The 25,587-nt window shown below is 41.3% G+C and overlaps 1 protein-coding gene and 1 pseudogene across 4 annotated transcripts in view; both read right to left on the minus strand.

The window, feature by feature from the left end:
- Positions 1–25,587, minus strand: part of MPPED2 (metallophosphoesterase domain containing 2) — a 164,860-nt gene that overhangs the window by 9,884 nt on the left and 129,389 nt on the right. The gene's annotated exons all lie outside the window — the stretch shown is intronic.
- Positions 6,202–6,320, minus strand: LOC112476622 (annotated as a pseudogene).

Raw genomic sequence — 25,587 nt, forward strand, 5'->3', positions numbered from 1 at the left:
GAAAGAGAAGAGGAGATTGGAGTAACGCAGCATAAGAAGGACTCAACCTCCTATTGCTGGCTTTGAAGGTGAAGGAAGAAGACAAGCCAAAGAATGTGGGTAGCCTCCGAAGCTGTAAAAGATAAGAAAGGAAAAGGAATTCTCCCACAGAGCCACCAGAAAGGAATGCTGCCCTGCTGGACTTTAGCCTAGTGAGACCCATGTCAGACAATAAGGTAATAAATATGTGTTGTTTTAAGACATTGAGTTTGTGGTGATTTGTTACAACGGCAATAGATAACTAATACTGTACCCAAACTGCTGGATCTGGCTATAAAATGCAGGGACCGTGAGTGGCACTGGCCTCACTCGAGATACAACACAGCCTTTCCACAGCCATACTGTCTTACATCAGCTAGATGTAATGCTTTTGGTTTTCTTATCCCAGTCTGCCAGGGAGGTACCAGGCATGACAGGCATGAGGATAATGCCAGGTAGACCCTTTCTGAGCTCTATCTAGTCAGTCTCACTCACTCTTGTCTTCTAGGCCTCCCTGCCTTCAGACTGTCAAACATTTTCATTAGAGTCTAAAATAGACCTTTTCCAGTTTGAGATGCCCACCCTCCCCCTTCGGTTTACAATGACCCTTTTCTAAGATTTGTCTTAAAAAAAAAAGCAAGTTCATAGCCCAATGAAAACTCAGTGAGCATTTTGGCATGAGAGAGAGAAAAATAAGCAAAAACATCTGTTTTCCTAGATTTTGAAAACAAGCTTCTGGGCCTATGGTTCCTGACCGAATGGCAAATAAAGAAGGGTTGGAAAGAGTCCCAAGCACACCCAAGTAGTAGGCACAATGAGGGGCTCTCATTTTGCTGCCAGGGTCTGTCTGCGTGTAGTCAGCCTCTGAACCCCAAGGACACCCCAGGGACTTCCAGAGTCAATGAAACAGGACTTATGTTTTTCAGGCTTTCCAGTTTTCCCTTGAAGAATTTTCTCTTAGAAATCCACAGCCCTATTCCCCCGGGAAATGCTCAGTTTTATACGTGCTCTATGAAAGATTAAGACAAGCTCATGTTCTATAGATACTCCGAATTTCATTTGGTTAATGTTAAGCTTGTGACAAAATCCAGAAGTTTCCAAATTAAGGGTAAACTTTAAAAATGCCTGGCTTTTATTTTGGCTCAAGCCTGCATGTGTCTGAGGGAGACAGAGAGGTTAAGTTATAGGGAAAGGAACATTTATCAAGCCCTTGATATGCTTTACATAGGGGTTTTGCTATTCAATTTAATTTCTCACAGCAATTCTTGAGCTAGGTATTAGCAGCTCTATGTTTAGATTTTTAAAAAGCTGAAGATCAGTGATATCAGTAACTTGTTAATGTCCCCAGGACTGGTAAGCCTGGATCTGAACCCAGGTCTGCTTGCTCCAAAGCTTATGTCTTTTCCTTGCTTGATGCTGAACTAAACCCTTCTAGCTCAATTTCAGTTTTGGCTTTCACATATATAAGGTCAAAACAGGGCTGCTCCGTTCAGTCTCCTGGGCTGTGCACTGCACAGCTCCGGAGGGTTCCGTGGCACTGTGTGATTGAAGTGGCCCTTAGTAAAAATGGACTTGACAATATTGTTATGGATTTTCTGGGATGTTTTTTGTGCCTCTACATCCTCTGAATAAGGCCTTTCCCATCAGACAGTGACTAGGCAATGGGAAAAACAGCCCAGTGATGGGTTCCAGAATTATCCCAGCCTGACATAACAAATGAGGTATACAGAAGTTGGGAGACCCATGTGCTAATTCTCATTCTGGCATCAATTCACTAACTCACATGGACCTTAAATAAAAGAAAAACCTTCAGTGGGCCAGTTTCCTCATCTGAGAAATGAATGAGTGGGTGGATTTGATTACTGGATTTCAGAATCGTTCTTTAGGTTGCAGAAGCCCCATACCCAAAGTAGGTGCATGCAGGGGTGCTCTTGCCAGGGGACTAGGAAGAAGGGGCTCTGGACCTACTTGCTCACTCAGCCCCCTTTTCCTTTCTGACCTACACCTCTGAGCACAGCTGGCAAAACCTGGCACTTGATCTTACTATGACGTAGAAATCCTAACATTCTAGAATTTCGTGCAGACTATCACTGTTCTGAATAAATGCTGCAAATCGCTTTTAATGAATTATCAAAACTGCCTGTGAGGGACGGAGGAAAAACTGCATGGAGCAGAGACAGCATGTGTCGGCATCAATGAAAAATGCTTTACCTAGTTGAGTTTCAACCTGAAACTTGAAACTCCAGCAGCGAGCCCATCAGGGGTTCCCTGAAAAATATGTGCACAGTCAACCTCCAGAGCCCCACAATCGGTTTTGTTCTGTAGCAATGGGGAGCCAAGGGGAAAAGGAGGAGAGAGGAATCCAAGGGAACAATGTCTGTTGCCTCAGCCAAGGACTTCATAATTAGCTGTGACTAACAAATACCACATGGGAACTAACTTGTAAGAAAATGTCCCACAACGCACCCTATTGCCTGTGGGCCAATTGGAGCCCATAACCCGTCCCCTCATAGAGAGGGATTAAAAAACCCTGAGAGGAAGGGGAGCATTTCAGCTGCCTGAAGCCACTGGACAGAAGACTCAGATAGATGGAAGCTCGAGGTGCTTTCAAGGTGCCCTTCCCCTTGCTCTCAGAATTAGAGGCACTTGGCCTCTCCGGGCTACAAGTCCAGGAGCAGGCGCTAAGGGAGTTAACAGAGGCAGAACTTGTTTCAAACAATGTCAATACAAAACAGGTTTGCTATATGGAAACAGGTTGAGATGAAATCACAGCAAAGGTCATCTGTGTTTGCAGTACACAGTGCTGCGGGATGGGCAGAAGGGAGCTACCGGACCACAAATCTGAGACTAGGACAGGTGAATGGCTGTTTACTCCCCTACCAACTTCAGGCGGGGAATGGGCATGCCCCAGGAAAGTATGATTTGGAAATGAGAAGCTGGTGCTTGTTCACTTCAGATGGGCTGCTCAGGTTCACAGCTCTAGTGTTGGTCAGTGCCAACAAATTCATGGACAGATGGGTCCTGGGCAGGCTTTATCAAGAAGACTTGGGATTCCTCCTAATCCAGTCTCTTAGGTGCCTCCTGCAGAGGGTAGGGCTTGGAAGCTCCTGGTGGGGGGCTGAAATTCTGCCTGGAAGCTGTGAAAGGGAAAATGTAAGGGCTCACCTAACACCCAGACATAGGGGCTGATGTGTTAGCCATGCCACTTAGAGCTATGAGAAACTGGAATTTCTGTAAAAGTTAGCCATTCTTGTTTTAGATTCTTGTTTTACAAGCAGTGGGTATGAGCATGGATCATGAAATTAAACAGACCCACGTTCAAGTCAGAGAAACTACTTACTAGCTTCTCTGAGCCTCGGTCTTCTCATCTTTCAAACAGAAACAGAATATCTGCCTATGTGGACAAAGTGAGATAATTTATGTAAAACTTTTGGCAGAGTACTGCCATGAAGCCTTAACATGCAGCTTTTAATTTATATATGATATATATTAACAATACATGTGTATGTATTCACGTACACACATACACACACACAGTTGCTCACATTACTTTTCTTCTCTAGAATTTCCCAAGCTACAGCTCATCAAATCATAGACCTTCCAGCTCCAGACTTTTGAAAAAAGTCCCCAATGAACAGGCAAGCATTACTAGATGGCTAGATAGAGCTTGATTTCCTCCGGCTGATTACTTATTAAAAGACACTTCCTCAGTTCACTTTTGTGTGGAAGTTTTTCAAAAAGGCTCACTCGCTCACTGACTCACTCAGTCTTGCATAGACAATCCCGTGGAATGTGAGAGCACAGGGCAAAACAGTTAGTCAAGGCTGCTTAGCCGGCTAGTACAGGTGGTTAGAGTTTGACAGGATTTTAAATTGGGGAAGTTTAAAAAAGGTTACTTTGGGTCCTTGGAATATTTATAATAGGGGGCTCAGAGAGGTTCACTGGAGGAACTGACAAGCTACTTATTAATGACATCACTGCTGCCTGGCACCTCCATTAAGCAGAACTCAGAATCTGGGAGCCGGTTTTCACATACACTGTCTTTCCTAAATGGTGGCGCTTCAGAATTGCAACTTTCTCCAGGCCTGGCACTCCTAGCTGCCATCGGCCCATCTCTGACTACACATCACACCAGGTCCAAGAGAAGCTAATTTAACCACTGCTGGTTAAAATCACACCGCACTTCACAGCGCCTTTCACATGCCATGAAGCTGTCACGATAATTCTTGCTCTCTAGCTCACCTGACAGCTCAGCCCTCCCTTGACTGCAAAGCTTCCCATCGTCAGTTAGAAATAGCGGTTTCCCTGGCACCAGATGTGTCATCCTGAATATCCAGATGAAAGGCAGACACCTGCCCTGCTCCTCTCCTTACCTCCTTTTCTCTTCTTAGCTCTCGAGTTTGTTTAAGAAGCCAGCCATCTCTTCCCAAGTCCCTCCACTTGGCAGCCTGGAAGGTACTCTTCCACGCAATTAAAAAGATGTCTTGCATTAGCCCAGGGAGGAACTTCACACCTTGTGCAGCAAAGAGACACACAAACCAACTGACACCACTAGGAGAGGGAGGGACAACTTCACTTCAGGCCAAGATTTACACCCCAGCTGCCTGGGAAGCCTGCCTGGCCCAAACCACGGGAGGCTCAGCTGCCACCGAAGGGCAGTGCCGGCTTCTCTCGTACCAGCTGTCCAGTCCCCTCTCCTCACTATGACTTTGTAACTTGTTCTTTCCTTACGAGGGCCTTGGGATGAAAAGAGATACTGTTTTGATAAAGGGCAGGCCTGGGTGAATAATGTGGTCTGTATGCCATAGATGGGACAGGAACAAATCACACCTGAGGTGGTCACCTGAGGCCCATGAGCTATGAACAGGGGCTTCGTAAACCAAGGCAGCACACGCTACAGTCTTTATAAACATGCCAATGGAGTCCTCTTTTTGTAACCAATAAGGAACAAGTGTCAGAATTAAGCCTCTGTTATCCATTTTTCTTTCCCCTGCTGGAAAGGAGATGGTGTAAGCAGAGTTTGCTTTAGGAACCAAGGAAAAAAATCACTATGACCTGTTTTTGAACTTGGTGTGCTCTGAATTATTAAAAATAACAGTGTCTACCAGGCTCTCCCAAGCATACCTGCTTTTAATCTTCTAAACAAGTTCATAGCAGGAAGAGGAAGATTTTCAATCCATTTCCTTCCCATAGGGATGTGAGGGAAGCTATGCCCATCCATCATGCAAAGAGCCTGACGGGGCAGAGAAAAGACCATGGCAGGCCGTCTGTCTGGGTGGGCAGGTGAAGCGATTAGGGACATGCCTCGGTGCTTCCAGAAGCGGCTTTTTGTTTTGGGGCTGAGGAAGTCAGAGGAGCAGTACCAGGGTGCTCTGACTCGAGGATGGGCCCTGAGCTGAGCAGCCCCCAATGAGACCTGCGTGGATATCTAATCTCTGGCAGAGAGAATTCCTCAAAGAGGGACATTGCAGGACTCATCGTCCGGGTTTGACAGAAAAAAAGAGGCTCAACAGATGGAGAGAAGCAGAAAGAGAAAAGCAGCATTCGCCTTTCCCCCCCATTTTTTGGCAATCGTTTTTTATTACTGGAAAATACATATAACATAAAAATTTAACATTCTAACCATTTTAAGTGTATAATTCAGTGGTATTCAATGTTGTGCAACCATCACCACTATCCATTTCCAGAACTTTCTCACCATCCCCAATAGAAGCTCTGTACCCATTAAACAATAGCCCCCCATCACCCTCTCCTCCCAGCCCCTGGAAACCACCATTCTACTTTCTGTCTCTATCAACATGACTATGTTAGTTATCTCATATAACTAGAATCATAATATTTGTTCTTTTCTGTCTGGCTTATTTTGCTTAGCATAATGCATTCAAAGTTCATCCATGTTGTAGCAGGTGTCAGAAATTTATTCCTTTTTATGAATGAAAAATAGTCTGCTGCATGGGTATACAGCATTCATTTTTTCATCTAAGGTTTCTGAAAGTCTAGGATATGCCAGGTACTAAGCTTGGCCATAGGGAGACATGGATGATAAGTCTGCGTCCCTTTCTTTTTCTTTTTCATTTTTTTTAATATTTCTATTTTTTAGGCGAGGTAACCTTTGGTTGACCTCACAGACTGCAAGGACCTTGTCAGCTTACAATCTCTTATTTTTTTATTTTTTATTTTTTACGCCTGCAGGACCTGGTCTTCCTAGGTGGTCTCCCATCCAAGTACTAACCAGGCCTGACCCTGCTTAGCTTCCGAAATCAGACGGGATCAGGCACGTTCAGGGTGGCATGGCCGTTGACTTGCATCCTTTTCTTCATGAAGTGCTAGTTACTGGGTTGAAAGCCCAGTGAGGATGAGCTCAGTATGGCACTTCTGGAGCATTTACTCATTCAACAGACAACCTGGATGCCTGTTATGAGCCAGATTCCGGTAAGACAGGTGCTGAGAATACAAAAGTGAACTCAGTTCACAGGATAAACCCACAGCTTGCCGTTTCACAGGTAGAGTTGCTCTGGACAGAAGTCTTTAAACTCTAGCTTTCCCTTCTAAGTAATCCAATTTCAGAGGAACTTGGGGAACATCAGAATGATCTGAGAATTAATCCAGCAATTCCAAATATTGATCGCCCCCCAGGCCAGGAGGTGATGAATGGCATATTTGGCAGGACTTTTGTGGGGAGGTCTCTCATTTTCTCCTGCACACACCTTAATAAGGCTCTTCAGTTAAAATCAGGACCACAAAACACAAATCCATATGCTACTGGAGACTGAGCCTGCAAGGGCAGCGCGTGTCACATGCCTGGCTGCTTCCAAAGCACAGGACAAACAGGACAGCGGAGGAGGTGAGAGGACTGCCAAGTACCCGGGCAACTGGGCAGAGAGCACCTGAACCTCCCTCACTCCTTTTCCTACCCCACCCCACAGACATGTCACAAAAACTTAGCAGGTAGAGAGTGTTTTTCTAAGCTAGATTTCTCAAAAGAGTAAGAAAAAGAGAAAAGATGGGTTCAGGCTTAGCTAGGTTTTATCTTGTTACGCAGTGAATTCTTAAAAATTGGTGTTACCGAACAGGGATAAACTGATGAAATCTCTGTCCCCAAATGGAAGATAATATATATCATTTTATTATTTTTAGTTTAGAATGTGTCTGTGTGAGTGTGTCATACATTTACATTGCTAATGCTGGTTTCTTTTTATACTATTTCATATTCTAGGGTACTGGGCAGACAGATATAGCTGGGGAGCATTGTGCTGTTAGAAAGTCTGCCACCTAAAAAATAGATTCAAAGAGAATAAGCAATAAGTGGACAATAAAATACCATGCAGCCATTCATTAAATATAACGAGGAAGACTGGAAGCTCAAAGACTTCAGTCTGGTTCTCCACTGTGTCCCTAGCACCTGGCACAGAGCAGACACTTAAGTATCTGTCAACTGAAATTGTGTTAAGAATGAATGTTGATGAAGAGTTTGTAACTTCAAGAGAAAATGTCTATTCCTTGATGGTCAATGGAAAAGCAAAGTATTAACTTGAATTTCAGTATGAATTCAAGTATGTAAAAAATGCTTAGAAAAAAGAAACAGACCAATATGCCGAATGAATGGTTATCTCAGGGTGGGAGGAGGATTAAGGTGATTTTTTTCCCCCTTCTTTCTATTTGTCTATTATTTTCTATTTTTTCTATACTGACTTTATATCATTTAGGAAGAAAAAACTATTCGGTTTAAAAATCTTCCTACAGCCAAATACGAGTGTGGAGAGAGAATTCATTATCTATTTAGACTCTACTCTTTGACTATAAAGCAGTTTCCTCCAGGGGAGTGAAGAAACTGGTGGATTTGGGGGGTGTTTGCTCAGGTAAATGATTTATGGCTTGCTTTTTTTCTCTCTCCTCCCCACTGCCATTCGTGGGAACAGAACGTCCATCTTCAGCATCAGAGGTCTTGTATTCGTTCAAGTAATTTGATACACATTTACTGAGTACCTGCTGTGTGTCAGGCACCACTCTCTTGGTGGTGGTTCATCTTTCGTTTTACTGAGGAATTTTAGTTTAAATGTAGCTAACATTACATAACTGCATAGTACTTCTTACAAATCATTCCCACATTTATTAGTTCACAATAACCCTGAGCGATGGGCAAGGTATTAATTTTAGAGAAAATGGTATACAGAAATCAGAATTTTAATAACTCGTCCAAAGTCACTTACGGCTGAGGTGGCATAAACATATTTTGTAGTCTGATGATTACATACATAAGGTTAAAAATTAGATATGACTGGGTTCGAATTCTGACTGCTTTTCCCTTAGCAATGTGACCTTGGGCAAGTTCTTCTGTCTGATCTTGGATTTCCCATCTGTAAAATGGAGATAATCCAACAACACAGATTTATTGTGAAGATTAAATGTGGTACTATATGTAATGCATTTAGCAGAGTGTTTGCCTTGTATTAAGAATTCAATGTCAGCTCTCATAGTGATCATCTTTATGAATGTTAACATAATTATAAAAATAATATCACCAACCCTTGGTTTTATTTCTTAATTTATCTTCTTTGTATCCCCACAGAGCGTACCTTCTCTCTGATTTAGAATGTAGATACCAAAGAATCTAGTGGATCTATCTCAAAGCAACAAACGATGACATTCAGATACAGGTGGACCAGTTTTGGGCAATGGGACAGCACACCTTGGAATTAGATGGCATGGGTTCCAGTACTGGCTCTTCCAATTTATTTGGTACATAACCTTGAGCAAGTAACCTCTCTGATCTCCTGCTTCCTTAACTGTGTAATGAGGATAAAAATTCCTGTGAAATTTGCAAGGTCATCTAACAAATGCCCGTATAAACGAGTTGCAACTAAGGGGAAAGTGCCTTCTGATGAAGTATCTTCTTAATTCCCATATCACTGGCTGTCCATGTTGCCTGTTTGTACTGTTTGAAAAGCTCAGAGGAACTGGCATACGTGACAAGTAGGTCAGATGTAAGTTAAAGTGCTGGCCCCATTTATCTACCATTTTGGCTCTAAACAACTAGTTTCAGTCCAGACCGATTTAGTAAAGTGAGAAAATTATGACTGCAAACTGGCAGTACACATCATCAGAGGAATGAGTGAAAAGCTTAAGCTGCCCCTCAATTCAGAGGTTAAAGCGAGCAGACAGACCCTGGTGTCTCCCTCACTGTGTGCCAGCCGACCATATATTATTAATTGGGCTCAGCAAACATCACTGAGCACCTTCCACTGCAGGGCTCTGGCAAGGCCTCCAGGGAGATCTAAATACAATGAGAGACCATCCCAACCTGCCATCTGGTTGGGATAACGAGATAGTCACAGGCAAAACTGTTCTCTCCTCTCTCTGCCCATTAAAATTCTACGGAGCCCTCAAGGCTCAACTCATATTTTCCCCAAGTAGCTTTCCCTGATGCCTTCGGCACTTTAATCGTCATTTGTGAAATTTATCATACTCTGCATTATTATTGGCCTCTGTGCATGTGTGAGTTTGAACTTATTTCTCACCTCATTCCAACATGCATTAAGCAAAAGTTGTGTTATGAATATGTCTCTCTTCCTCCAATGGATTGTGAGCCCTGTCCTATTCATATTGGGGTCTCCAAGATCTAATACAGTGCCCGATGTATAACAGATGTCAAGAAAATATTGATAATAATGAAAAAGGCAAGAGAGTTTACAATAAATGTCCAAGGGAGTGATCCAGATAATATATGGAAATGGAGATTAGGATGGGGCAAGAAAGATTAAGATTTGGGTTTTTAAACAACAAAAAACATTTAAACATTTAAATATACTGGATTATAATGTAGCCCTTTGCTGCCAAATATAATAGCCACTATGTGGCTACTGAGCACTCTAAAATGTGGCTAGTGTGAATTGAGATGTACTGTAAATGTGAAACACACACATTACCGTGAATACTGCATACGAAACAATGTAAAAATATCTTAATTTTTACATTTATTCTATGTTTAAATGATAATATTTTTGAGATAGTGAGTTAAATAAAATATATTATTAAAATAATTTTACTTTCTTCCCCACTTTTTACATGAGGCTACCAGAAAATTTAAAATTACATATGTGGTTCATGTTATATTTATACTGGACAATGCTATCACAGCCTGCATAACCATTAGTACTATGATTCAGGAATCCCTGTTTAGGGATTATCCTAAATTATTTTATCCTAATAAAATAATCCAAAAGCAAGGAAAAAATGCTATGCACGAAGTTATTCATTACAGTGTTATTTATAAGAGCAAAATATTAGAAACAAATATATCCTAAACTCTGCATAAAAATAAGAATGGTTAAAAAATTACCATGATTATAATATCCAATGATAAGTATATTATGCAAGCAAGCACTAATTATGAAGACAAGGTAACAACACAGAAAATTCTTAAAACATAATATTGCTTGAAAAAGCCCACACCACAGTGTCCGAATCTACATGTAATCTGCATGTAGGCATGTTCTTTCATTCGCTCATCATATATCTGCTGAATGACTACTACATACCAGGTTCTGTATCAAGAGAAGATCAGAAATGAAAGGGGCTGTGGAAACATCCAGAAAAAACGGACAATCATGTGTACAAATGGCAATATATATATATACTAGGTGAGAAACCTATCTGAAAGAGGTCTCACCTAACTTTTCCTGGGATGAGCAATGACTGGAAACAAATGTGAAGAAAAACAAGATAGCTACTCTCTCGGTCAGGGGTGGTTTCTGAGATTACCAAGCTTTCTTGGATTTTTGTCATAAAAAGGCAGAGTGGTAATCAGCACCTGACTCCACAGTGAGCCTCCGGCACTGAGCAGCTGTACACTGGTGACTCAAGGAGGAACTGAGTCGCCCTTGTAACAGTGAGACTCTGGAGTCAGACCTGTGTCTGAACCGGTGCTAACACCCCCTCTGCTGCACCTCTCTGAGTCTCAGTTTGCCCATCTGTAAAATGGAGACAATTCTAGTATCTACTTCATCTGTATACTGTTGAAAGTTAAACAAAATAATCCATGTAAAGTTCTTAGCAGGGTGTTTTGCACATAATAAGCTCTAAATAAATGTTGATTTTATTATTATCATTATTATTATTATAAAGATTAGCAGAATAGCACCATATAATTGATCAGGATGACAAAGTAGAAGGGTGGAAACTGCCTGCTCTTTATACTACATTCTAGTTGTCCTGGGTCACTTATCTGTAGTTTCTAGAATCATTTATAGCCATTGAATTTATTCAGCCAAAGTTTCTTCTTCATTTTTTTAATGCCTTAAAGAATGATGAAATTATAAATGTTTTATATAATGTGATAGTGAAGTAATTTAACCAGAGAATTATTTAGGTCTGCCGTCTCTCACTCAGCAGCATGACTCTTACAAAAGCCAGACTGTACTCTCATTTCAAATTTCACTTCCTCCCCCCACCAGCATGTTACTCATTCAGTCCCAATCTACTCAGAATATTAAACACGATTTATCAATCTCCAGGTGATCTCCCCTTAGTTAAAACAAAACCGGGTCAATCGTTTTATTGTTTCTTAAAGAGATGCAGATGAATTCAAGATATCTTGAAAGAGAAACATTTCATTTTTCTGATAGTCCTGCTCTTTCTCCAATAAGAGACTAAACAAGTTTGCATGAAAACAGACTCTTTGTTTTATAAATAGAACATTGTTCAAGGTTTTCTAGAGGTGTCTGTTAAAAATAAAGAGGGTTACAGTTTACTTCTTTACAGCTTTCAAAATAAAACAAAAAAGCCCGAGCTTAACTAAATGTGTTATATTTCTACTTTGAAAGGTATCTTTCTTTATGTGAGCCAGCCCTGATTTCTTGAAATGAAATTCCCCAGAAATTAGATTTCCTATGTTTATACAAAGTGTGCTTAGTAATGACACCACAGTGGTTTTTATTTTTTTACATCATAGTGTTTTATTTTTTTTAAATGCATGCCTCAGAATGAATACTACTGACTGTTATACTTCCATCCTATCAAGTCCTCACACAATTCCTCTTTGAATATTGCTTACTCTGAGGAGTATGATAACCATCTCGATGTATAAGTCCTAAATTATCTGCTCACAAATTCAGAGCATTGAAGCTGAACCCAGTGGTCCCCAAGTTGTGAACTGTGTCCCAAACTGTTTCTAGCTTGCATGGTTGGAACTTATTAAATGTCACGTTGTGGAAACAATACCAGGTTCTAGGCAAGTCCCCAGGAGCCGAGCTAATTCATATGATGACTAACACACAATACCAATAATGGTTAGGAGCTAGCACACTGCCTAGAATGTGAACGTGGAAAGAGGGCTGACTTTCAGCTCTGAGTGCCGGGGACGCGTCTCTCCTCGCCCTGGTGAGATTGGTCCCCAATCTCCAGTTTGATGGTGGCTCTGGGACCAGGGGCAGAGGCTACAAATTGGGCAAAAGTGAACCGAGGTTTCCTGGTTTAACTCTGCAGGGCAGTATTTCAAATTATGTCTAATGGATCTGATCTGAGATCGCTCTGAATCACAAAGGGATCTGGTTAAACAAGTTTGAGAAACGCTATTGCTTTCTCCCTCCACTTTGGGGGTATAAAGTGATCATTACTACGTCGAGACTCTGAGAAGCCCTACGGAAGAGAACTATGTTTAACGTGATATGTCTGGAACATGTTCCAGACATATTAGGTCCCTATGAATCCCGTCCTGCTTTTTTCTGTATCTATTGACAAGAGCTAACATTTATAAAAGCTTATGATGCAGCAGGTACGGTTCTAAGCACTTGGCATACATGAACTCATTCAAGGCCTATAACATCCCTTCGAGGTAAAGGCTTAGTTAGATTAACCTTATTTATGGATGTGGAAACTGAGGCAAAGAGAGGTGAGAGATTTCCAGAGTCACACATAGACCCCTTTTGAATCACCATGTCAAAATAAACCCTGGAAACCAATCTCCTCGAAAGTCGCTTTAGGAAACACCATCCAACAGGTAGGTCCAGGCCTGCCCCAGATGGTCCCATCACACCTTTCTTTTCCTTCAGTCTCATGTCTTCGCCTGTGAATCTCATTGCACTAAAATCAAGGTACTGACAGGGTTGGTTCCTTTTGGAAGCTCTAGGAGAGAATCTAGTTCTTTACCTTTTCTAGCTTCTAGATGCCACCGACATTTCTTGCCTCCTGGCCATGCCGCTTTGATCTCTGCTTCTGTGGTCACATCTTCTCTCATTTTGACCCTCCTGCCTCTCTTGCATAAGGATCCCTATAATTATATTGGGCCCACTGAGATAATCCAGGATAATCTCCCCATCTCAAGGTCTTTAATATATTTGCAAAATTAGTTTTGCTATGTAAGGTCATTCAGAACTTTGGGGGGATTATGATGTGGTCATCTTTGCAGGGCCATTATTCCGCCTACCACATTGGCATTGCACTGATGCTGAGCTGCAGAGAAAAACAGGACCTGGAATTGACAGGGAGTGGAAGGGAGGAGATGAAGATTCCTCTGGGGCCCCCAGCTCCCACTGTAAGGGGAGAGAAGAGACACAGGATATGGGGTTCTTCCCTTCCTCAACTGCCACCTTTCCCATCACCAGTTCAGCTATGGTGGCCCCTGAACAGCAGAGATGATAAATGAAGGCAGGACTACACTTCTCAAACAAGTGTGTGTCTATCCTCGTGGGGCCTGGCTCTACGCTGGGAACACCTGAATCCATAGATCATCCTGATTTATCATCTGGAGCAATAATTTTCCTTAATGATGTTGATATTTTTAAAAGTGAAACAACTATTTTCATAATATTACAAGTACAGGTATACTGCTGGATTTGCTTAAAAACAACACTTTTTAAATCTTCCTGGTTGGCAAAGTATATGGGATAACACAAAGCACTTCCAATGGTAATAGTGATGTTTAAATAAATTAATACCTATGCGGTGCTTAGATCCGTGCCTGGCATATAGGAAGCTCTCAATAAGTGCTAACTATTCAATTTGATTTTTGTTATTCCACTACTAAAACAATTATATAGTCACCTGTCAGGTGCTTTCAATACATTAGCTCCTTTTAACTTCACAACAACCCTATGAGATATGACTGTTATTTTCTCTGTTTTATAGACAATCAAATAAGCCGAGGTCCACAGTGTTTAAATCACTTGATTAGGTCATACATCTGACTGGCAAAGTTGAGATCCAAACTTAGTTTGCCTCGAGAGCCCACTTGACAGAAGCCATTTGACAGAAGCCTGCTTTCCTTATCTAGTATCCTAATCCTCATTGTTGTGCATACAAATAAATCTGTTTTTTGCATTATAAAAATAAATAAATAAATAAAATAAAAAAAGCATTTCCATTTCTCCTTCAGATCTGCTACTCAGGTTCTTCTGGGGCCAGCAGAGCGTGTCACAGTCAAGAGTTAAATCAGAGTGAGCAGAGCTTCTGAGTGAGTTCTTAAGGGGCTCTTGTTTGTAGGCTTTCTGAGTTATTAACTCTATAGAGAAATTTCTGCTCTCTTCCTTGTTGATGCTAGTATTTTAAAAGTGAGGAAACTAGAATTTGTGTCCCTCACTCTTCCCCACTTTCACTGTCTGATGACACACGATCTCCATAAAATGGCCACAGCCTCTAGCTACTCAATAGCTTCTTCTCAAAGCCTTTTAATGAACAGTATCAAAAGTGGAGTTGTCTAACTTTTCAACAATTGCAAAATTGTAGGAGTCAGAGTTCTGCTGGCTCTTCCCCAAACAGAAAACTTTGAACTAGTAGTGGCAGTGATATTCGATCATGGTGGCTCTACATTTGGAAGAATACCTAATATACACAAACTTCATGCTGCTTCTGAGGATGCTGGCTAAGCATACCACAGGGAGAAAGAGAAAAAAACCTATTTCCCAAAAGCTTCACAAAGGTGAAGAACAGGAAGTTTTGTGCATCCATGAGCAGTGACACTCGACTGGCTGACAAAGGCTGACCACTCATCCATCATTCATCTCTCTCCCTCTCTCTAGACTGGAGTTTCTCTCAATTTTGTGAGCTAGAAGTAACCGGTGGCTTTGAACTTCCAGCTCTGCCTCTACAGATAACTGTCAAATTTTCCACGTTAATCCATGTGGGGTCCATCTCTAAGTGGCAGAGAGGGGTTTTAGTTTCAGGTCAGAGAGTCTATAAACTTCGTTATTTTTTTCCTCTGACAAGATACTGGTGAAGGAGAACAGAAAAGTCGTTCAGCATTGTACAGTAGAAAGACTCTCTGATCAGAAACCTAGAGGCCTGGGTTTTAAACCTGCCTCTGAATTGTAAACAATCATGTCACCCGAGGCGAGTTACTAAACTCTTTTATATAGCTGTTCCTTCACCTGCCCATCAGTGGGTAGAGTGCTAAGGTTCAGTACTTTTTCCCCCCCTGTCAACATAATCTGCCAACCTGAGATAGCAGAGCTCGGCATATAAATTCCTTAATTTCTTTAGTGTCTGTCTCATTCTCCAAACTGTAAACTCCATGAAGGGAGGCATTTTTGTCTTTGCTCTATTTCCAACAGAGTCTGTCTTTTATTACATACTTGATAAATATTTATAGAATGCAACACCAAATTCTGGAGAGGGAGCAAGGTATAGTGCAGTGGTTCTCAAACGTTAGAGAGCATCAGAATCACCTGAAAGGCCCACTACAAAGTTCGACAGGTCTGGAATGTGCATTTTATGACAAGGTCCCAGGTGCTGATGTTGATGTGGGTCTTGGGACCAGAGTTTGAGAAGCACTGGCTTCATGGTAAAGAGCCAGCTTCTTAGCTCAAAACCTGGATATGAGCTTGATTTACCTTTGTGCATCAGCTTCCTCATCTGTAAAAATGCAGGTAACAAAACCTACCTCGCCAACTTCCTGTATGTTAAAACACTTCCAACAGGGCACTGTATCTGTTATCATTAAGAGATTATTCCTTCCTGCTTTGATGTTTTAGCCTGTGTTTATACTGGTTCTTCCCACAAAAGACATGTATGTATAATTTGAAATTCAGGACTTCACCCCAGTAGTTACTCCGACACTCCTGGGGCTCACATTTTTCCCATTAAGATCTTTGTGGATTTGGGCCTTTGCTGAGTAACAGAAAGATTTCTCAGTTGATAAATCAATTACTCAGTAAATTTTTAAAGTGAGAGCCTTTATATTCCAAATCAGGAAACTTCCAGGTTCCAGTGATAAATAAAGAAGTCACCTCCTGCCTAGAGCAGCATTCTCCAACCTTTTTGGCACCAGGGACCAGTGCTCTTATGCCTGATGAACTGAGGTGCTGCTGAGGTGATGATGCTAGTGCTAGGGAGCGGCTGCCCTGATGAAACTGAGGTGGAGCTGAGGTGATGATGCTAGTGCTAGGGAGCGGCTGCAAATACAGATGAAGTTTCGCTCGCTCACCAGCTGCTCACCTTCTAACAGGCCGCGACAGGTACTGGTCCACAGCCCGGGGGATTGGGGACCCGTAGCCTAGGGAGTGTGGCCATGACAGTCCTCCCTAAATGGTCAAAGCCATGATAGATACCACCCCTCGGAGAGACTCCGGGGCTGGCCGTGGGAGGTACAGAGAGCTTCCTCTATTTAAGCTGAAGGAAATTAGCAGAGAAACAAATTAAAACAACAATCAGATTTAAGTGGCCTCTATCAGGAAATTAACTTTAATGGATATTGTCATCACCAAGCCTGCCTCAGAGTTGCTCTGCTCACAGCATTGGGATGCAATAAAAACCAGGGCCTAAACACCAATTTAGCCACCCACAACTCAGAATGGATTTTCTTTTTACTACCGTATGTTTGCTTTAATATGTTCCTTTCCCTGTTCATTCGAGCTTTTCTATGATTCTATTAAACTGATTGCACACCTCTGCAAATGATTGCACACCTTACCTGAGACAGAAGCTCAAATGGGGACTGGGAGATTGATTCCTTGTTTTGCTACTTTCTCTTAAGTGAGACCTGAAAGCTTCTCTTTTCTCCATCACATTCCTACCCGAGAGTGTTTGAAAGGGACTGCTCGGTTCCTAAGTCAATCCTTTCCTTGCAGGAGAATAAGCACCTGCCTTGTTATCTAGCCATGGCTGCCTGATCTGGGCTCCTCTACATCAACACTTACTTGAATTCTAGACTGAGTCTACTCCCCTGCCTTCCTCTACCCAGCCGGCCTATCAGCAACCTTCCCACTTCATTCGAAACACCTCTAGATTCTGCACAGAAATTCAGGCCCAGGGTTCGGCGGTCCTCTTTACTTGCCACTTTGGGATCAAGATCAAGAGATCAAGTGCAGTGCAAGGAAGGCAGAGGGACTCTGACCTCATGAGAGAATCTCTGGCTTATTAATAAAATGAGCCTCTGGGGCCAAGGAGCCTTGTGGGAACCTTGTGGGAAACAGAGGTGACAGGCCTGGACACCCAGTCCATCTATCTGATGGCATCATGTACTGGGTAAGATCGTGGACTCTGGAGCCACACAACTGTGTTTAAATCCTTGTTTCACCACTTACTGGCTGGGCAAACTCTGGCAAACCTCCCTGGGCCTCAGTTTTCTCATCAGTATAACTGGAATCATAATCGTTTTCTACCTCAAGGGGTTATCATGGGGCTTAGTTAAAATATGTAAAACAGAATGGTCCCGACACACATTAAGTGCTAGGTGTTCGTTAAATGAACAAAATGTGTTGAGCCCTACTATGTGTCAGAGATGACAAAGGAATGGCTTTCATTCGCAAAGAGCTCATGGTCTGGTAAAGGAGACAGACTTGTGTAGTAAGTGGTGTGAGTACGTATGGAGTGATGAACTCTGTCTGGAGGATGATCATAAAAGCTTCCATTTATTAAACACTTATTAAGTGCTTTCCACATTTGTCCTCTATTTAATCCCTGTAAGAGTCCTTCAAGGTAGATATTATAGTCTCAAGTAACCTATGAAGAATAAGACTAAGAATGCTTAAATTACTGAACTAAGAAGTCACAGCCAAGTGGCTGAGCTGGGCTTGGATACAGAGATGCCTGACTTCAAAGTTCACACGCTTTCTCCTTATAAGATAAAGGGGCGAGACACTTAGGAAATCATGGGCTATGTGCCATGTATCCCAGTAGAAACAGGTAGCGACAAAGGGCGAGGGACTAGTATTTTTGTTTTTTTTTCTTTTCTCCTTTTTTTAACCCATGAATAGCTATATGACTTCGGAGAAGTTACTAGTCTCCCCTGCGCTCCAACTTTCTTCAAGTATAAGATAGTACTAATCTGTGTCCTACCCACACTGCCTCGTAGGGTTATTGTGAGATCAACAGTGATGACCACAGTGGCTCTGAAACACATTTAGAATGCAAGAGAAAAATAGAAGGCTCCGACTCTAAACCTCAGCAGACAACAATCTTAACTGAATGATCTGCCGCTCTATCCTTCTGAAGCCATATCATGCGGTCCGACCTTCTTACCCAGACTGCAACCTCTAGGGGGCAGGAACAGCTTCCGGCCACCCCACCCTTACAATCTTGTAGCACTTTGTCACAGAAAAAGAACACATGGAACAGTTGTTCAGGAACAGGAATCCAACAAGGGAGAAAGATTTAAGTAGAAAATGACAAAATATGTCCGAGAACTCAGAGGAAGATACAGAGTTTAGTAAAACAAGTCAATTGAGACTAAAATGAATTGGCAAAGGAATGTTGTCTGGTTCTGAATTATCCTGTGTTCAGATAAACTCAGGTTAGGCCCTTGTACTTCCAGATTCAGAAAAGAACAAACACTCCAAACCTCTAAAGATCTGCCAATCACTAATTATATGGCAATTATTCTATTTTGGGCTTTTGCTAATGAGATCTGGGAAGTGTCTTAATTACCCAAAATTATGAAAATAATTTCAAACTTGACTCTAGGGCTAGTTTTACTCCACTTAGGAAGAAAAATATAAATGAATGTGCACGGGGTTATTTTTTATTAAGAAACAGTCTGAATTTGCTGGCACTCTAGGCTTCAAGTCTATAGCATCCAACACCTTAAAATTTGAAGTTACAGGTACATTTGCAGTGTCACTATTATGTTCAATAGATTGCTGGTGAATTTTGGTAATTTCCGGAAAAAGGCGATCTCTTTCAACTGTGGTGCTCTAGAAATCTTAGTCACTGCCAAAGGAAGAGAAGGTGAATAATACTCTGTGCTCAAGGTGAGGGCCTGGGACACAGTATAAAAGTGGGAGTAGAGAGGATAAGAGGGAATGGCAAGCTTATTATGTAATATATAATATATGCTTCTCCTCGTGAACTGCTTCCTATAGATAAGTAAATGGGAATTTCCTCAGATAATATTACATCCTATTTGTATACACCATTGCAATTTATGACCTGTTTTTGTGATGTCATAAGGGAAGGGAGTTTAATATGGGAGGTAAAAGCACAATTCTTGGTCCTCTCATTAACTGTATTGCCTTAAGCAAGTTACTAAACATTTCTATGCCTCAGTTACCTTGGGTATAAATTAAAGTATTATGAAAAGCTTCGACATACCCTAGATCAGGGGGCAGCAAACTATGGCTTATAGGCCAAATATGGCCCGGTGACCGTTTTTGTAAAAAGTTTTGTTGAGACGCAGTCACAACTATTCCTTTGCATATCATCTATGGCTGCTTCCACGCTGCAGAGTTGAGGTGTCACAGCAGGGACGAGATGGTCTGCAAAGTCTCAGATATTTAATCTGCAGCCGTTTACACAAAAAGTTTCCCTACCCCTTTTCTAGACTCTAGACTCTAGAGCACTGAGTGAATAATGGCTATGAGGGTGGCTGAAGAATGAGTACGCTTATGGCATTTTCCAGATAAAAAAAGCTCAATAGGTTTCTATTCTTTACTTAAGAAAGCAAAGCTAGTCAGTGCCAGACCGAGACTAAGCCTGACTCTGAGCCCAGTGTTTTTTCCCACTACACTTTACTGACATGCTCATTTCACTTAATAAACAATCAGGGCTGAGTTGGCAATGCCAGAAAATCAGCGGCTGAGGCCTTGTCTTTGGTTTCTATACAGGGTATGCCTGCTTGTAAGTCCTGTTAGCATGGTGCCACCACAAGAATGCATCCAAAGGATGCTAAGAAATCCCATTACAGCCACATTTTCCAAAGTGTGTTCTGTGGAATGATAATAGGTCTTGGGTTAAAAACAGGGTGCTGTAATCAAACACAATTGTGAAAAGCTGAGTTAAAGAGGTTTCTTTACTACAGGACTTCTCAGAGCCTTTAGTGTATTGGCACATATGAATCTCCAAGAGGACTAGTGAGCAGCACCTCCCAAATCGGTCTCCCCGCTCCCTCCTCATCCCATGAGTTACTCAGCAAGGACCAGTGGGCTTTGGAATACTCCCTTTTCGGCCTCAGAAATAATATTTCCCCATTTGTAGGAAGGGACTTTACCTCCCCATACCCAGATGACATATTTTTTAATTAATTTAAAGAAATTAAAACCAAGGAAATGCCCTTTTAATTACAACTGAAGCATTTACTGACCAAATAGTTCCCAAGAGTTATTACTAGAAACACATGCTTTCCAATGCCGCTGAGGAAAGATTTAAGTAGCTAGTTTATACTCCTTCTAATCTTCCCAGACTTTCATAATTCTGGGTTGACCATGAAACAATCAAAATCATCTGTTCCATGTGGAAAATCAGAAATGGAACAAGTGAGAGATCATATTTTCATATTTTGCCACAATCCCCTCTTATAGAACCAATCACTTTTAGAAACATCTGTAATGTATGAAGTACTTACAATTGACTACAATCTTGTGGTAATAGCTTAATTATGCCTCTAAAAGATGCTCCCTCATCCCAGGAGCCTGGCAACAGATCTGTGATTCTGTGGTTCAGTCTATCATTTTTCTCCCACTTTGTCCTTTAATTCAATCCCAATTATAAAAGTGGGAAACATTTCTAAAGTTTTGGTCCCCAAATGCTGTGCCAGTGCCATGATCTGTATTTTCTTGGGTCCTTTTCTTTGTTACGTGTTTCCTCAGTCCCGAGTCCTAATGGCAATAAGTGCTGGGGTTCCATCAGAGTCTCTAGCGCCCCATGTTTGGGCTAGGTTAGGCTGCCCTCTTATTTCCAACTTATCACTCTGAAACACTCACTGCCCTTGAATTGCTCCTTTACTGAAGTGTAAGTCCCCTGGGGCTAGTCTTGTTTACCACTGTATCCTTACAGCCTAGTCCAGCGCCTGGTGCTAGTAGGCATAAAAGAAATATTTGTTTGTTGATCTCTGGCTCACTGAAATAACAGGCTGAAAGATGGCTCCTTGAGAGAGAACATTTCACATATGTTCAAGATACCTGGGTTAAGCAGACATATAAGAATTGTTGGAAAGCTATGGAAGAAGGCAGGAAGAATCTGAAGAAGAGAGAAGCCCCCTCAAGCATGGCAGTTTAAGAAGAATATCTTGAGATTTCGGAAGCGGGGAAAGATAGAAGACTAGTTTCCAGACAGAAACACACTGGGGATGTTTTAGAGAAAACATAAACGGAGCCCAATTAATTATAATCTATGATGTAGATACTTAGTCACATGAAATCTGTGAGTCTTTGAGGAATCATCACTGATAGGAAAAAAGTTTACAGACGCAACAGAGAAATCTTTGCCGATTGCCTACTATGTGTGAAGAAGTATGTCAGGGAAGCAGGACGAAGGGGAAAGAGACGAGACATCGCTCTAGATCTGACCAATTTCATGTCTGTTAAGGGCACCAAACATGAAAACATTTTAAAACAATGTGATAAGCGTTGGCATTCATTCATTATTTAATCTATTCAGCCACACAACGAAGGTTACTGAGCACTCACTCCGTATAGAGGCTGGAGTGACCACCTCCTCCTGGGAGACTTCCTGCATATCACATATAAGGTGACATTTCAGCTGACTATCCGTTGGGACTCTCTCTTTTTGTTTAAAAAAAAAAATGGTTATCACCATTAAGCTTTGAATCTAACCTGTTTTGAATCTATAACGCAAGAAATTCCTCAGATGCAATATTAATATATCCCTTTGCTCACAGACACAGATTCCTGAAACCAATCCTCCACACCTGCTTCCCCATCCACTATGCTGGGGACCTAGTAGGAAATGAGATATTTTAAAAAGTCATAAAACAGAAACAGCATTTATGATGACAAGATAGTAAAAATAATAGCAGTTATCACTAATGAGAGTTTCCTGTATCAGGCACCAAGCAGAGTGTTTTACATGCTGGAACTTATGACTTTAAGTATCAGTATCATCTCTAGTTCAAGCTGAGGCAACTGAGACTTAGCAAAGTTAAATAAATAACTTGTCCAAGGTCACCCAGAACAGGTGAGAGTCAAGCTGCTGTCTACCTGACTTCCGGGTCATTGTCCTGTCTCACTAAGCTCCTTTCACACTGTAAGTGGAGACAGAGTGGGGGGAAGAAGGAAAGGCATGAGGTAGGAAGGGATAGAGGTAGAAAAAAGACAGAATGAGACAGGTGAGAGAGAGGCTAACCATTTTCAAAATCTGGCACAGTAAAGTGGAAAGTACTGAGACTTTGCAGCCATACGAATCTGGGTTCAAATCTTGTCTCTGCAGAATGAACTTAGGGAATAGGCAACGCTTTGCATACAGCTGGGGATGATAAATAGTAGACCCTCCCCTCCGGCACCTACTGTCTCGAGAGAATGACTAGGTTGATGGAGTTCCGTCTACTTGAAAACTATGAATCAGTGACATTTCTCACCAGAAGGAAGACTGCCTAAGTAAATACTAGTGAACTCGTCTTAAGCAGGGATGAGCTCACCTTACGCTTCTCCCTAGCACCCAGGTACTTGGAACTGTGCATTGCTCTCAATCCACGTTTGATATATGGATGAATGCAAATTACTAAGGGATGCAAGATATTCTGGAAAAAGCACTATTTTCAAAGCAAAATACACATCTTTTTTGTGTTCTTGTCATCTCGTGAGAGTTACAGCAAAGCAATTATTTTTGAAAGGAAACTGATTTAAGCTTTTTGTAATGAGTTAAAAAATAAGTAAAGAAACAAATTCACTAGGAAAGTCAAAAAGAAACTAAACAGGATGGAATGGTAATGTTAGGTGAAGAGTTTTCCCTTAAAGCACAAGGTAGAAAATATGAACTTGAGAGAGGCAACTGACCAGAGGTATAATTTGCATTCCACCTGCATTGTAAAGTAATGAAAATAAAGCCATGTGCTCTGAGCAGAGCTGTCACTTTCAATTGTTCCAAATTATTTTGCTTGTCTCACAAAGTGCTTCAAACATATCAAACACACTTCCCTTTCTGAAGAAGCAGTCTACAACAAGACTGGAAATTAATAGCGATTTCTGAATTACTCTCAAACACACAAAACGTCACCCATTTTTTTTTTTCTTCCAGACGGGACACTTTTCCAAGATGACCTAACCCTATGATGGCTAAATCTATTTTAAATAAACATTCGGAATAAACGCACCTCACAGCTGACAAAAGATATAAAACACGCATTTATGGTGATCTAAATATTACAAGTTAAGACTTAAAAATTAAATTAACTCACTTAGAAAAACAGTCATCGTAATCTTACTCCATTCCACTTTTCTTTTTGGTTTTATATCTGTACTTTTTGGTCTGTGCTGGTTTGTTGGACTTTTTCCCACTTGTTTAATTTATTCAGTCAAAAAATATCTAAATCATTCAGTAATGCACCAAAACATTTTAAAAAATCTTAGATACACTCACTACAGCATTAATTTCTTAAATATCCATTATCTTGTGTGACAAAGAACCAGCCCCTGTGCTACCTTAATTAAATAAATTTTGAAGATGTCCTCTGACTTTGTCAGGACTTCTGGGAGTCAGTGATCATCCACATTGGGATGAAAGAACAGGACACACAGCAATTTCTTAACAGCAACTCCATTAATTTTTTTTTCCTCTTTGGGAATTGTGAAATTAAGTTTGGGGAAGATGTACAGTCCCTTTAAAGCTTCCATCTTCTCTATCGTTCTTTTCCCCTGACAACACCTATTCTAGGTGTTCAGTCATTGCCTAAATGACCTGTGACAAAGAGAAAATACAGGACGCAAAAACCAGGCTGGCCTCATTAAAGTGTCCAGTGGGACAACTCAGAAGATGAGAAAGGGCTCTCTCTGGGTGGGTAAGGCTGGCATAATGGAAAGACCGTTGGACCCTCTCCCACCAGGGATAGAAACGAGGGCTCAAAAGGCTGACTTGATTTGCTGAAGACCTGTGACTCATACAGAGACCTAGATTCCACATTTTCTGACTCTTAGGCAAAGATCTTGCCATTCCTGAGTTCTCATCTAATCTGTCACTAATTAATGTAATATATATATATTTTTTTTACTGTGGTAAAATATCCATAACATATAACTTACCATTTTAACCATTTTTAAGTGTACAGTTCAGCAGCATTAAGTACATTCACATTGTTGTGCAACCATCACCACCTTCCATCTCCCCGTTTTATCTTCCCCAACTGAAACTCTGTACCCATTAAACAATAACTCTGTTCCTCCCTCTTCCCCTGGCAACCACCATTTCACTTCCCACCTCTGTGAATTTGACTACTCTACGTATTTCATATAAATAGAATCATACAACCTTTGTCCTTTTGTGTTTGTTTTTTTTTCACTTAGCGTGTTTTCAAGGTTCATCCATGTTATAGCATGTGTCGGAATTTCCTTCCTTTTAAAGGCTGAATAATATTCCATCGTGCGTATATACATTTTATTTATCCATTCACTTAGTGGGGGACACTTGGGTTGCTCCCACCCTTTGATTATTGTGAATAATGCTACTATGAACACAGATGTACAAATATCTGCTTGGGTTAACATAACCTTTGATCAAGAAATTTCTCCCTTCCTTGCTACTATGCACAGATGTACAAATATCTGCTTGGGTTAACATAACCTTTGATCAAGAAATTTCTCCCTTCCTTAGGGACGCAAGTCTAAAATGATGGTAGAGGGATCTGTACCTTCTTGAGTACCCCATTTTCTACTAGAGCACTCGTTTCTCCATGGATCACCCAGTATTTCACTAAGCTGGTTGCATATAGGTGTTAATGCAGCCCAAATTTGGGTTGCTACAAAATGAATAGTTTTGCAATCAAGGTCAAAAGTCTCGAGTTCCTTCTTGGCCCTGGGAATTCCAACTGTGTACAGAAAATGGGCTATGCTAGAGGACACTGGCAAGCTCCCTCTCCTACTCTCTCCTCCTATTGTTTCATCCGCTGGGAATTCAGCTGGAACAAAGGCTTCCAATTCAGCTCAACCTGACAACCACTTACTGAGCACTTAGCTAGCACTGAGATCTATGGTAAGTATTCACAGGTTTGATCTTGGCATCGCTAAAATTATCTTTCTTTGGAGGACACTATGATAGAATGGCACATTTTTAAAAGTGCTAGCTGTTACACAGCTGACAAGAAGAATATATTAACTCGCTGCAAAGGAAAAAGAAAACAGTATAAGTAAGCGGAAGAAACAGACATCTTTCCATTTCCTGGCACCTTTGTTCATGTTTTCTTGCCTGATGAAG

Source organism: Pteropus alecto, unplaced genomic scaffold (genome assembly GCF_000325575.1).
Source record: "Pteropus alecto unplaced genomic scaffold, ASM32557v1 scaffold71, whole genome shotgun sequence".
In the NCBI taxonomy this organism is placed as follows: Eukaryota; Metazoa; Chordata; class Mammalia; order Chiroptera; family Pteropodidae; genus Pteropus; species Pteropus alecto.